Below are 12,933 nucleotides of genomic sequence, written 5' to 3' on the forward strand. Positions count from 1 at the left end.
TATTATCGGTGTCGAGACAGAGTCTCACACTACAACTCAGACCAGCCTTGACTCTAAGCCATTCTGTCTGTCCCTGTTAAATGAATGCCTAGGAAGCTCACCCGGTGCTAGGTATGTATATTTACAGCCATTGGTTAGGATGGGCTGGCCTTCTCAAGTTGGAAGGGTTTCAGGGGAGCCCCTGGGGGTTGGGGCAAGAACTGATGTACAAATTGTAAGTGGGACATGGGGGGTGTCCATGTGCTGAAATCACAGGCATGTGCTTTGGAGGGCCCACTGTAGTGAGTTAAATGGTGCCCCTCCCCCACTAAAAAAAAAAGAGAGAGAAGATAAAGGCCACTGGAGCTGCCCCTGACTCTAACTGCGAAAGGGTCTCTCCATATAGCGAGAGAAATAAGGATCCGGAGATGAACTCTGTGTGTTTGGGAAGATGTAAGGGGGAAACGGGGATATTAGAAGCCTTGAAGATCCTCTGTGGGGGTTGGGAGAGATCTAGAGGCAGAGAGTACAGTGAAGCAGTTACAGGCTAAGGACTCTGGGCACTGGAAACAGCAGGAAGGACTCTCTGCAGAAGGGTCGTCCTGAGGGAGGGAAGGTTGTTCATGAAACTCATCCACTTAGGACTATGGCCTCCACCCAGGACCAGGGGAGCAGCGGAAACCTTGGGTTAAGTTGCCTGGGTTCTAGCTCTTTGTTTTACGCCAGGACACTGGCCCATGAGGCAATTTGCCTATCCTCCCAGAAAAGGTGTGGATGTGTTTCCCTGAAGAGAACCAGAGGGACAGGACTGTAATCAGGACGTGGGGTTCACGCTGCGCAGGGCATGTCCGCTAGCTAGGTGGGGAACCAGGGAGGTCTCGAGACCTGCTCTAACAGGTCGGGAGGGTGGGATTGGGTCTGGGCAAGGCTGGAAAGTGTGTAGGTTTCTAAATTAGAATGTGAGCAATTCAAACTGAAGCAGAAAGGGTGGCAGAAGCTAGATGCCTGGGCACCTGGGTACAGGGCACTGCCTCCTTCCACACATTTCTACAAATCAGTCTTTGTCTCCTTGGGAGAACTCTTCCTTTTCTGTGGAAACCTGTCTTGAGGACAACTGGTGGCTCAGTGGTGTGCCCTGGACATTGTTTTCTGAGCTAAGGAGATGGCAGCTAAGGGTCAGCTTTAGAACGCAGAGGGGACTGGCCAGATTCCACTTTGCCTGTGCCAGTGTGGCCCCTGCTCTTGAATGACCACCTCTCAGGCTGTCATGGCAGACATCTTGTAATCTCAGCACCTGGGAGGCTGACACAAGAGAGCCTACTAGACTCAAGGTCAATCTGACCTCTGTAACAAGTTCCAGGCCAGCCTGGGCTGTGGTGTGAGACTCTACCTCCAACAAAAAAAAAGTCCCCACTGTTCCCTTGCCTGGCTGCATCCTGGGTGAAAGGAGACACTGGCTGTGGCTTTCCTTTTCTTTCTGGATGCAGTCTAGAGGCCTGGAGCGATTCCAGAAGCTGGAGATCAGAGCAACCTTCTGAGGTCCTCATTGGGCTCAGAAGATCAGGGCCTTCTTCACCAGGAGAAAGTTCCAGCCAGTGATCTGATTGTGCCTGCAGGGTGTAGAGAAACAATATCCTCTGTGAACATTTGGGGGACAATGGGGTCCAAAGAGGAAAAGTCACTTGTTCCCAGCCGCACAGCCTGTGAGGGACAGCCAGGCTTTGGTTTTGTCTTTTTCATCTAGCTGTAGCTGTCCCTTGGGCTGAAGTCCCAGCCACTGGTGCATCGCCTGGCCTCAAGCCGCAGCCTTGCAAACTTGGATGACTCTGAGATAAGGCTACTGCTGCATTTATTTAATTAATTGATATCTACTCATTTGAACTTGTATTGATTAATTTTGTTCTTTGACAGTTTGATATGCACATACACAGGCATGTACGTACACGTACGTGCACACGCACACACATTCTGATCACGCTCTCCTTTTCCTGTGCTATCTTCTATACGCCCAATAGTCCTTCCTCCCCATCCCCACCTGTCTAGAGTCGTAACTTTTGGTTTTGTTTTATGTTTTATTAATTTTTTTTTTTTTGAGATAGGGTTTCATGATGTAGACCAGGCTGGCCCTAAGCTCACAGAGATCCTCCTGCCTTTGCCTTTAGAGTGCTGAGGTTAAAGGCATGCACCACCACACCTGCCCTGTTTAATTTTTGAAGACAGTTTTCATGTACTCCAGACTGGATGTGAACTGGCTGTTAATTGAGGATGGCATTGAACTTCTGAACCTCCTGCTTCCCCCTCCCAAGTGCCAAGATTCCAGGGCTGTGCCACACTGTTTATGTGGTGCTTGGGGCAGAACCATGGATTCGAGTACACGCCGTCAACCTCTCTGCCATTTCATCAACTCCTATAAATAATTTAAATTAATCTTTTTTTTTTTTTTTTTTTTTTTTTCGAGACAGGGTTTCTCTGTGTAGCCCTGGCTGTCCTGGAACTCACTCTGTAGACTAGGCTGGCCTCGAACTCAGAAATCCGCCTGCCTCTGCCTCCTAAGTGCTGGGATTAAAGGCGTGGGCCACCACCGCCCAGCTTAAATCAATCTTTTTACTTTTTATATTTTGGGCCTACCTGAATAGTTTGGGCTGACCTGGAACTCACTATCTAGCCCAGGCTGGTCTAGAACTTGCTGCAATCCTCCTGCCCCAGTCTCCCACATGTTGAGATTGCAGATGTGAGCCACCCTGCCCAGCTACCAGAACTGTACACTGTGATCGATGCTGTTGTCTTTGTGGCCAACATCTGGTCACAGGAGGCACGGCTCCCCACACACCTTTCTAGTCTCTGGGGGGCGGGGGTTAGGGGTTCTCAGCCTCTGAAAGAGGAAGGAAAAATGCTGTGGATGGAGAAAGCGGGCCCAGAGGCCTGGCAAAGCAAACATGTGACAAGAGATAGGCCTGATCTGTGGAGAGGAGATGGAAGGGAGGAAGAAAAGCCCCTGGGTATGAGGCAGGGGTGGGAGTGGCCAGCTTCAAGCCAAGGTAAGCAAAGATCCTACAGCCCACAGAAACTTGGAGACCGTGGAAGAATGTCCCTGGGTCTTTCAGAAGGACCTGACTCTCCCCACAAATGGACTTCAGACTTCAGCGTCCAGAACACCAAGGCACTAACTGTGTCCTGCGGGGCTGAAGTTGGTTCGGACACTCTTATTTCGTCATAAGCTCTTGTTTGACTTATGGATTACCTTGGGGTTTTCTGGATCGACACGGCTAACGTGCACTACACTGACACCTATGTTGATGTCCACACAAAGAAGCTTGTTAACAGGACTTGTCTCATGTGATTACAGAGTTGGTGAGTTCCGCAGGACGGGGCAGCAGATGGTGCCGCTTGTTCTGGCTCAGTCAGACTGGAAGAAAGTCCCTCTTACTCTAGGGAGGATCAGAACTCTTGTTCCATTTGGTCCTTTCTTTAACTGATGGGATGAGACCCACCCCCATCAGGAAGGGCAGGCTTCTGCGCTCAGTCTACATGCACCCTGTCAAAGGATAACCTCATCTAGACAATACCCTCACAGATGCACCCAGAGTCTATGTCTGGACATCTCCCAGCCTAGTCAAGTTGACATAGAAAATGAGCCATGGCCTGTTAACTACAGCTAGGAGTGGGGCAGCTGGGTCATCACCAGGCATCAGAGTGTGCTGTAGTGGCCAATGAGTCTTGGCTGTGCTCATCCTGCCTTGAACTCTTGCTCTCTCCCTGCCTCGCCGACTCAGAATTGTCTTTCTTAGCTTAAGCTGTTCTAGGGAGTATGAAGTAATATCCTCCGGGAAAGACTCCTTACCCTGATGACTGAAGGGTTCACCTGCGTTTGAGCCGGTATGATGCCTTTCGGCTCCACAAAATGACTGCTTTGCTGTTTCTTACTGATTTGTAGGAGGTCTTGTTGTGGTATTGATGCAAAATCTTGACAAAACATCTCGCTGTCCTCCTATCACAGCACGCAGAGGTGGGAAGGGGGCGTGTGACTCCTGAGGGCACCTCCAAGTTCTTAATGTCTTCCCTCCCCTGTGGTGCCAGGGTTCAAGCCCAGGGCTTTGTGTATCTTTAGGTGAACATTCTACTACGCAACTACCCTGCTAGCAGTTAAAGAAAATTGTCACAGAGCCTGGAGATGAAGCTCAGTGCGCTTCTAGAGGACCTGGGTTCAATTCCCAGCACCCACATGGCAGCTCACAACTGTCTATAACTTCAGTTCCAAGGAATCAGACACCCTCACAAAGGCATAAACTAATGCACATAAAATAAAAATCAATTATTAAAAATTCATTACATCTATTCATTTGTGTGTCAGTATGCATATGTGTGCCAAATGCATGCATGGAGGTCAGAGGAGAACTTGCAGGAACTGTACTTATCCACCGTGTCCATCCGTCCGGGATCCAGTTCAGGTCATTTGGTTTGGTGGCTGGCACTTTTACCCGCAGACCCATGGTTTTCAGATTCCATGAGGTTCAGTCTGGTTTTCATAGTTACTGCCATTGGTCTCCCGAAGCAGAAATCTCTGCTAAACAACACCTGGAAAAGCTCCTACATTTTATTCTAGGCCAGGGGTTTTACTTTTCGCCTCTGGTACATGATCCACTTCCAATTATTTTTAAATATTTATATAATGTGATGCTGGACTTGGGGCAGCGTCTCCCTGTCACTGCCCAGCTGAAGGGGCAGCTTGGAATGCTGGTCTGTACTGCCTGCTGCACTGCAGTGGTCTTTGTTATAAATCAGCAGGTGGGGGAGGGGTGGCTTCCTGGATCCGCCCTCCTGTCCACTGGTCTATTTGACTGCTCTTGTGCCAATCATCTAGGCCTTTACTGGCTACTCAAAGCCCACCCACAGGCTTAAGCAGAGGGGCCTCAGGACAAGGCTGCAGGCAGGCTACAAAGCTTATCAGTGTCCTGCCCCCTGTGACTACTCAGCTCCCTCCCTGCAGAGTGGCTGCATTCTGTCCTCATTCTGTGATCCTCAGGCAGTGAACTGAGCTGCCTGCCTGGGCAGCTGAAGGCCTGACCAAGACCCTGTCACAGTTCCCAGGGAGAGCCTCTTCCACTTACCTGACCTAGGCAGGACCCCTAGCCCACCCTATTCCAGAAATCTCCCAAGCAGGGTCTCCTGAGGTCTATCCTGAGGAGACAGCTGTTGGCAAGGGGCATGTCTTCCTGTTGTCCGGCTGCACAGTCAGCTAGCTCAACGGTTCAGTCACCATTCATCCACCCAGGGCCTGCGGGCCTGACATGTGGACAGGGGAAGAGAAATCCCACATGGAGCCAGACTCCGGGGCTTATGAGGAAGCGAGGACCAGATCATGAACAAAGCACACACGTGGGGCTGCCATTTTATGTCAGGTCACGCTGACATCCGAGGACAGCTGCAGGAGGTAAGGAGCAGGTCCACAGGAGTAAGGACTGCTTCTGGGAGTAGCAAAAGCCCTAAGGCTTCCAGAAGGGAAAGGAAGCCAGGGCTCTTCCTATGGGTTAGGAAGGGGAGACGAAGGTATGACCACCTAGAGGATCTGGGCGGAGAGTGGCTGGATTCCAGAGGTGCTTGAAGACCACCAAAGCTTCTAGCTCTAGGACTGAAGATGGGAAGCCAGGGCAGGAACTTGCGTACAAAAGGGCAGTAATGGCTGCCTGTGGAGCTAGGTGGGAGGAGTCATGCTGAGCAATTTGGCAACAGAGAGGACTTCTGATAGTCAGGGAGAGAAAAGCGGGTGGGGCTGGGAACGACCAGGGCCAGGACTGACTTTAGCACATGGAGAGTAAAGGGGTTGGAGGATGAAGTCACTCATGCCTGTAGCCCTGGGCCTGATCGTCTGAGGGGTACTTCAAACTGTGGGTCCAGGGTTGGAGAGCCTCTAAGAGACCTGGGCCCTGTGTGGCTGTCCACCAGACTGACATCAGGAGCTGGTGTGTGAAGTGTGCCCTCCCCGCCGGGGACATGAACTTAGGCCGTAGCAGGGACTGGAAAGCAGCAATTCAGATCGGGTCATGGCAAGGGCGGGAAGGGACAGGATGGAGCCTCAGGGAGGAGGTCAGCGAGGGGACACCATGCGGCAGGTCAGGGTGGCGTCAGAAAGCCTGCAGTGGAAGGCTTCTCTGGGAGGGAGTCACCCCCAGATCCTCAAAGGAGGCCTGAGCAGTGGCCTTTGGGTCTGCTGTGGTGGCAGTTGGTGACCTGTACAGGGTCTCATATCTCTTTCTTGTATCCATGCATCAAGCTAAGTCCCAGCACGTGGGGCTGACAGCTGTGTGGTCACCGAGCACCAGGCTAATTGAAGCCCTGGAGTCCCCTCCCTGCCTCAATTTTCTGCCATGTGAATATGTATAGGCGAGACACTCATACACGTTAAACAAACAATAAGTAAGTAAAAACTATTTGATGACCACAGCCTGTGCGTATTAGTCAACAAGAAATCATCCATTTCCCCACAGTTGCAGAAGCTGCAAACCCTCTGCAAACCCGGAACCCGGAACTGAGGTGTGGGCAGGTGGTGGCTCTGGTGCTAAGGGGTGGGTCCATGTGTCAGGCTGACTGACACTCTTCAGCTCCTCCAGTGAGCTTGTCAGGTGTAAGCCTTGTTCTATCTCCTCTCCATATTCGTACAGTTCCTTGGTCTCAGATGCCCCTCTGCCTCACTTGGGTTTTCCCGTAAACATTTTAAAATTTTTTATTGTTTTAGGTGCATGGGTGTCTTGTCTGTATGTATGTCTGTGCACCACATGTGTTCATGCAGAAGCCAGAAGAGGGTGTCAGATCGCCTGAACCTGGAGTTGTAGAAGAGCCACCATGTGGGTTCTGGGAAGCAAACCTGGGTCCTCTAGAAAAGCAGCCAGAGCTCTTACCTGCTGAGCCATCTCTCCAGCCCGTTTCCCCATATTCTTCCTGAAAATTTATGCTGCCAGATGAGGAAACAAAATCGAGTAATGAAACAACTTTCCTGGTTGCAAAGGTCCATATTGGAATTCCAATCAATTTGACTTTATCTACGTGAACACTGTGCTATCAAACTGTATTTACCTCTAAACCAGCATGAAATATTTCTTCAACAGTGCGTGTAAGTACATTGATAACTGTTAGGGTATCATACAACCCAAGGGAAGGTTTTTTTTTTTTTTTTTTTTCTGTGTATATATTCTTAGAACAATGTTGTGCCGGCTAGGTTTATGTCAGCTTGATACAAGCTAGAATCATTTGAAAGAAGAAAACCTCAGTTGAGAAAATGCCTCCATAAGATCTAGCTATAGGCTGTAGCGATGGCTCAGTGGTTAAGAGCACTGATTGACTGCTCTCCCACAGTTACTGTGTTCAATTCCCAGCAACCACACAGTGGCTCACAACCATCTGTAATGGGATTGGATGCCCTCTTCTGGCATGTCTGAAGACAGTGACAGTGCATTCATATACATAAAATAAATAAATAAATCTTTAAAAAAAATAAGACAAAACGAGATCCAGCTGTAGGACAATGTTTCTTAATGAGAGACTGATGGGAAAGGACCTAGCCCAGTCTGGAAGTTGCCAACCCTGGGCTGGCTGTCCTGGATTTTATAGGAAAGCAGGCTGATGCAAGCCATGAGGAATAAGCCGGTAAGCACCATCCCTTACTGCATCAGCTTCTGCCTCCAGGCTCCTTCTCTGACTTCCCTCAGCAATGAACCGTTACCTGGAAATATAGATGAAATGAAACCCTTTCTTCCTAAAGTTGTTTTTGGCTATGACATTTCATTGCAGCAATAACAACCCTAAGACAGAAACTGGTACCAGGAGTGGGGATTGCTGTGACAGACCATGTTGCTTTGAGAGGACCGTGAAGGATTTGGAAACTTTTCATGAGAAAAGCCATTGCGTGTTCAAAGTTATGTGAGCTGCTCTGTAGGATCTTGGCAGAAAAAGCTGTTTGGAGAAATGCAGACGATTGAGGCCTGGCTTGTGAAGTTTCAGAGAGAAGCAAAGACTCTACTGAGCCGTTTTTATGAAGAATCTGTGGTGTCTGGTTGGCTGGAGCTGAAGAATTGGGTGTGATTGACAAAAGCCACTAAATTAAAACCTTTTAGTTGCTCGGACAATGGATGTTGGTCAGCTTGGACTGAAGAATCAGCTGTGATTGACAAGAGACCAGCGGCAGGGAAGAGATGGCACATGCCTTTGATCTCTGCACTTAGGAAGCAGGGGCAAGGGGATCTCTGAGTTTGAGGCCAACCTGGTCTACAGAGTGAGTCCTAGGCAGCCAGAGCTACACAGAGAAATCCTGTCTCAAAACAAACAAACAAACAAACAAACAAACAAAACCAAAGAAGAGGAGGAAGAGGAAAAGGAGGAAGAGAAAGAAGAGGAGGAAGAGGAAGGGGAGGAGAAGAAAGAGGAGGTGGGGGGAGGAGACCCATAATATCTTCTGGGAAGGTTTCCTGAGAGTCAGCACACAGAAACTGTGTTCCAGATGTGGTTGTACCTTAAGCCGGCAGCTGAACTTGGTAGTATAAGAGTCATCCAGGTGGTTTTGAAAGCACGAAAGAGTCGTGGAGAGCAACTGAGGCTTGGCACTGTGTGACAGGGTTAGAGCCCCCCAAGAGAGACCAGGAGAGGCTAATGGTGAAAGTGTAGCCCAGTTGTAGCAGAAACCCCCAGCATTTTGGACATGTCAGTACCATGGGGCAACCATGAAGAACAGCAGAAGCCATGGACCAGAGCCAGTCTGAGCCTAGAAAAGCCTCTGTGTGCTTCAGAGGGCAGAGCTAGAGAATTGACCCAAGCCCCTTGGAGAAGCCCAGAAGATCACAAATGAACCCCAGAAAATTGGACATTGAGTTATTTACAATTTTGCAGTTTGGTTTTGCTTTGTTCAGATTGTGACTGTGTTCTGATTCTTCTCTCTTGAGATAAGAAAGTATTTAACTTATTTTTATTTTAAAGGGTCCCACAGTTGAGAGACTTTAAACTTTAAAGAGATGTTGGATTCTTTTTAAAGACTTGGGATTTTAAAAGAGACTGAATATTTTAAAGAAGCTTTTTGTTTTGTTGTTTTCTTTTTTTCTCTCTCTTTCTTTTTTCTTTTTCTTTCTTTTCTTTTTTTTTTTTTTTGAGACAGAGTTTCTCTATATATCCCTGGCTATCCTGGAACTCACTCTGTAGACCAGGCTAGCCTCGAACTCAGAAATCCACCTGCCTCTGCCTCCCAAGTGTTGAGATTAAAGGCGTGCGCCACCACTGCCTGGCTGAAACTTATTTTTTTTTTAAAAGACTGAGGCTTCTAAATTTTGGAATATTTATATTGTATGTTGATACTCACGTGATGTTGGGGATGAACAAGAAAGGAAACGTTATGGCTTAGCAGTGATGTATTTGTGTGTCAAGTTGACAAGGGGTCAGTTGTGCTGGCTGGGTTTACGTCAATTTGGCATAACCAAGAGTCATTTGAAAGGAGGGAACCTCAACTGAGAAAATGCCTCTGTAAAATCCAGCTTTAAGGCATTTTCTTAATGATCAATCGATGGGGAAGACCTTGCCCACTGGGGGTGGAGCAATCCCTGGGCCGACTGTCCTGGGTTCTGTAGGAAAGCAGGCTGCAGGCCATGAAGAACAAGCCAGGAAGCAGCACCGCTCCATGGCATCTGCATCAGCTCCTGCCTCCAGGTTCCTGCCCTGACTTCCCTCAGTGATGGACCATTACAGCCATGTTCCTATTGGCATTAGTTGTGTGTATATGCACATATGCATATGTGTGCACGTGTGCATATATGTATGGGGTGCATGTGGGATTAGAGGTCAACACTTGGTATTGCTCTTCAGAAGCCAGTTTCTTTTTAAAATATGTATTGGTGTTTTACCTACATGTATGTCTGTGTGAGGATGTCAGATCTTGGAGTTACAGACACTTGTGACAGCTGCCATATGGGGGCTGGGTTATGAACCTGGGTCCTCTGGAAGAACAGCCAGTGCTCTTAGCTGCTGAGCCATCTCTCCAGCCCAAGAGCAAATATCTTATTTCTTGTGACAGTGTCTTGCTATGTAGCTATGCTTGACCTGACACTCATTGTATAAACTGTCCTGGCCTTAAATTCTTGGCTGTCTTCCTGGGCTCCTAAGTGTAAGGACAACAAGCAAGAGCCACTATACTTGATTCTTATTTGTTCACTCTTAAAAATTGTGGCTAGAGAGCCAGGTGGTGGTGAAGTATGACTTTAATCCCAGAACTTAGGAGGCAGAAACAGGTGGATCTCTGAGTTTGAGGCCAGCCAGCCAGCCAGCGGGTTCCAGGACATCCAGGGCTACACAGAGAAACCTTGTCTTGAAAAACCAAAACGAAGTTGTGGCTAGGGCAGGCAAGACCACGCTGGAGATAGAGATGTGGGCAGGCAAAACCATGTAGAAACACACAAGACTTGTGTGCTACCAAGCCAGACAATCTAAATTGAAGCACAAGGTTGAAGAACAAAACAAACCCCAACAAGTTGTTCCTCTGACTTCCACACGCTCTATTACACACTCCATAAATAAATGAGAGAAAAACCTGTGACTTTATGTATATATGTAAGTAAATTTATATAATTCACATTTTAACTATTTTAAGAATGGTGTGTAGTGTGTGTGTTTGTTTTGGCCAGGGCAGGGCTAGGGAGACGGCTTGACTTAAGAGCACTTGTTGCTCTTGCAGAGGACCCAGGTTCGTTTCCCAGCTCTCACATGTGGCTCACAACCATCCACAACGTTAGTTCCAGGGGATCCAGCGCCCTCTTTTGGCCTCCCAGGCACTGCATGCATGCTGTGCACAGCCATACATGCACACAAAAGACCCCACAGAAAATAAGAAAACAAAAATTACAAATATACATACTGTGGGGTTTTTTGGGGTTTTTGTTTGTTTGTTTGTTTTGTTTTGTTTTGTTTTGTTTTTTTGGTTTTTCAAGACAGGGTTTCTCTGTGTAGCTCTGGCTGTCTTGGAACTCACTCTGTAGACCAGGCTGGCCTCGAACTCAGAAATCCGCCTGCCTCTGCCTCCCAAGTGCTGGGATTAAAGGCGTGCGCCACCACCGCCTGGCTCATTTTTTTGTTTGTTTGTTTGTTTTGTTTTGTTTTGTTTTTTGTTTTTTGTTTTTCGAGACAGGGTTTCTCTGTATATCCCTGGCTGTCCTGGAACTCAATCTCTAGACCAGGCTAGCATCAAACTCAGAAATCCACCTGCCTCCGACTCCCAAGTGCTGGGGTTAAAGGCATGCACCACCACTCCCTGACACATTTATACTGTCTTTTACTTTATGTGTGTAGGAGCTTTTTTCTACATGCACAGTGTCTGCATATGTTGGAAGAGGGCTTCAGATGCCCTGGCATTAGAACTACAGGTGATTGTGAGCTTCCCTGTGGGTGCTGGAAACTGAAACTAGGTCTTCTGCAAGAGCAAGTCCTCTTAACTATGGAGCCATTTCTTCAGACCCCACCCTTTTTGTCTTTTCTTTTTCTTTTTTAAAGATTTATTTATTTTATGTATATGAGTGCTCTATCTGCATGTAAACCTGCATACCTGAAGAGGGAGTTAGATCCCAGTATAAATAGCTATAAGGCACTGGGAGGGTTGTCGGGAGGGAATTGAACTCAGTACCTCTGGGAAGAGCCAGCAGTGTCCTTAACCACTGAGCCATCTTTCCAGCCCAACCCCATTTTTTTGTAAGACCAGCACTTGTCACCATGTCACCCGGCTTCTTTGGTATCCAGAGTAAGGAGCAAGAGGCAGCTTTCCAGGGCACCTTTAGAACTGTGGCACCCTCTTGTCTTGTCCTTGCAGAGGGATCTCTCATGGGGACACTAGCTGCTTGTCAGCTGGCTTGCCCAGAGCCATTCCATTCCCAGGATCCCTACAAGGTAGCTTATGCCCCTTAGGACTCTAGAGAGGGCTAGCAATTTGTGGGATCCAAGCCTTATGACCTTACACCCTTCTCAGAGAAGATGTGGTGAGCGGAGGAACCCAGCAGCCACCAGTCCGGCAGCCTCAGGATGCCACACTCTGCCTAAGCTTGCCTTTGATCAGTCTGGTAGAGGAGAGGCTCCTCTGTGGCTTCTAAATCACTCAACCATGCTTGGCTCTCTCACAGCGCTGTGGACAAGATCCTGCCTTTACTGTGGGAGAACACAGCAGCCCTGCTCTGCATGGAATCCTTCTTGTCTGTTGAAATGTGGGTCTGTGGGTCATTCTACTGTTCCCCCTTGTCATCCTTGGCCAGCTCCTGTCAGCCTCTGCTCTGACAGGTCTAAAGGTGTTTGCCTATGGCCCAAGGTGAGCTCAGGGCAGCCCTTCATCCCTTAGCTCAGTGGGGTTTTTTGTTTGTTTGGTTTTTGTTTGTTTGTGACATGATTTCTCTGTGTAGCCCTGGCTATCCTGGAACTCATTCTGTAGACCAGGCTGGCTTTAAACTCACAGAGATCTGCCTGCCTCTGCCTCCCGAGTGACGGAAATAAAGGTATATGGCCCTTTCTTTTCTTAAAATAATTTTTTTTTCTTTAAACGTTGTATGCATGACTGTGCACCACTTGGTGTCTGGTGCCTGGGGATCAGAAGAGTAGCTAGAGCTCCCATAACTGCAGTTAATAGGTGGCTGTGACTGCTCTGTCGGTGGTGGGATTGAACTCAGGACCTCTGGAAGAGCAGCCAATGTTCTTAACTGCTGAGCCATCTCTCTGCCCCCTCCCCCCACTGCTTTGTTATTTTGAGACAGGATTTCTTATTATCCAGCTGCCCTCAAACCTGCAGTGTAGGCAAGGATAGAGTTGTCTAAGTGTACCTTTCATGTATTAACTTTTATTGTGTTTTGCCTGCATGTATGTACATGCATCACATGTGTGCCCAGCACCCACAGAAGTCAGAAGAGGGCATCTGATCCCCTAGAACTACAGTTACAGACAGTTGTGAGC

Source organism: Arvicanthis niloticus, chromosome 6 (genome assembly GCF_011762505.2).
Source record: "Arvicanthis niloticus isolate mArvNil1 chromosome 6, mArvNil1.pat.X, whole genome shotgun sequence".
Classification (NCBI taxonomy): domain Eukaryota; kingdom Metazoa; phylum Chordata; class Mammalia; order Rodentia; family Muridae; genus Arvicanthis; species Arvicanthis niloticus.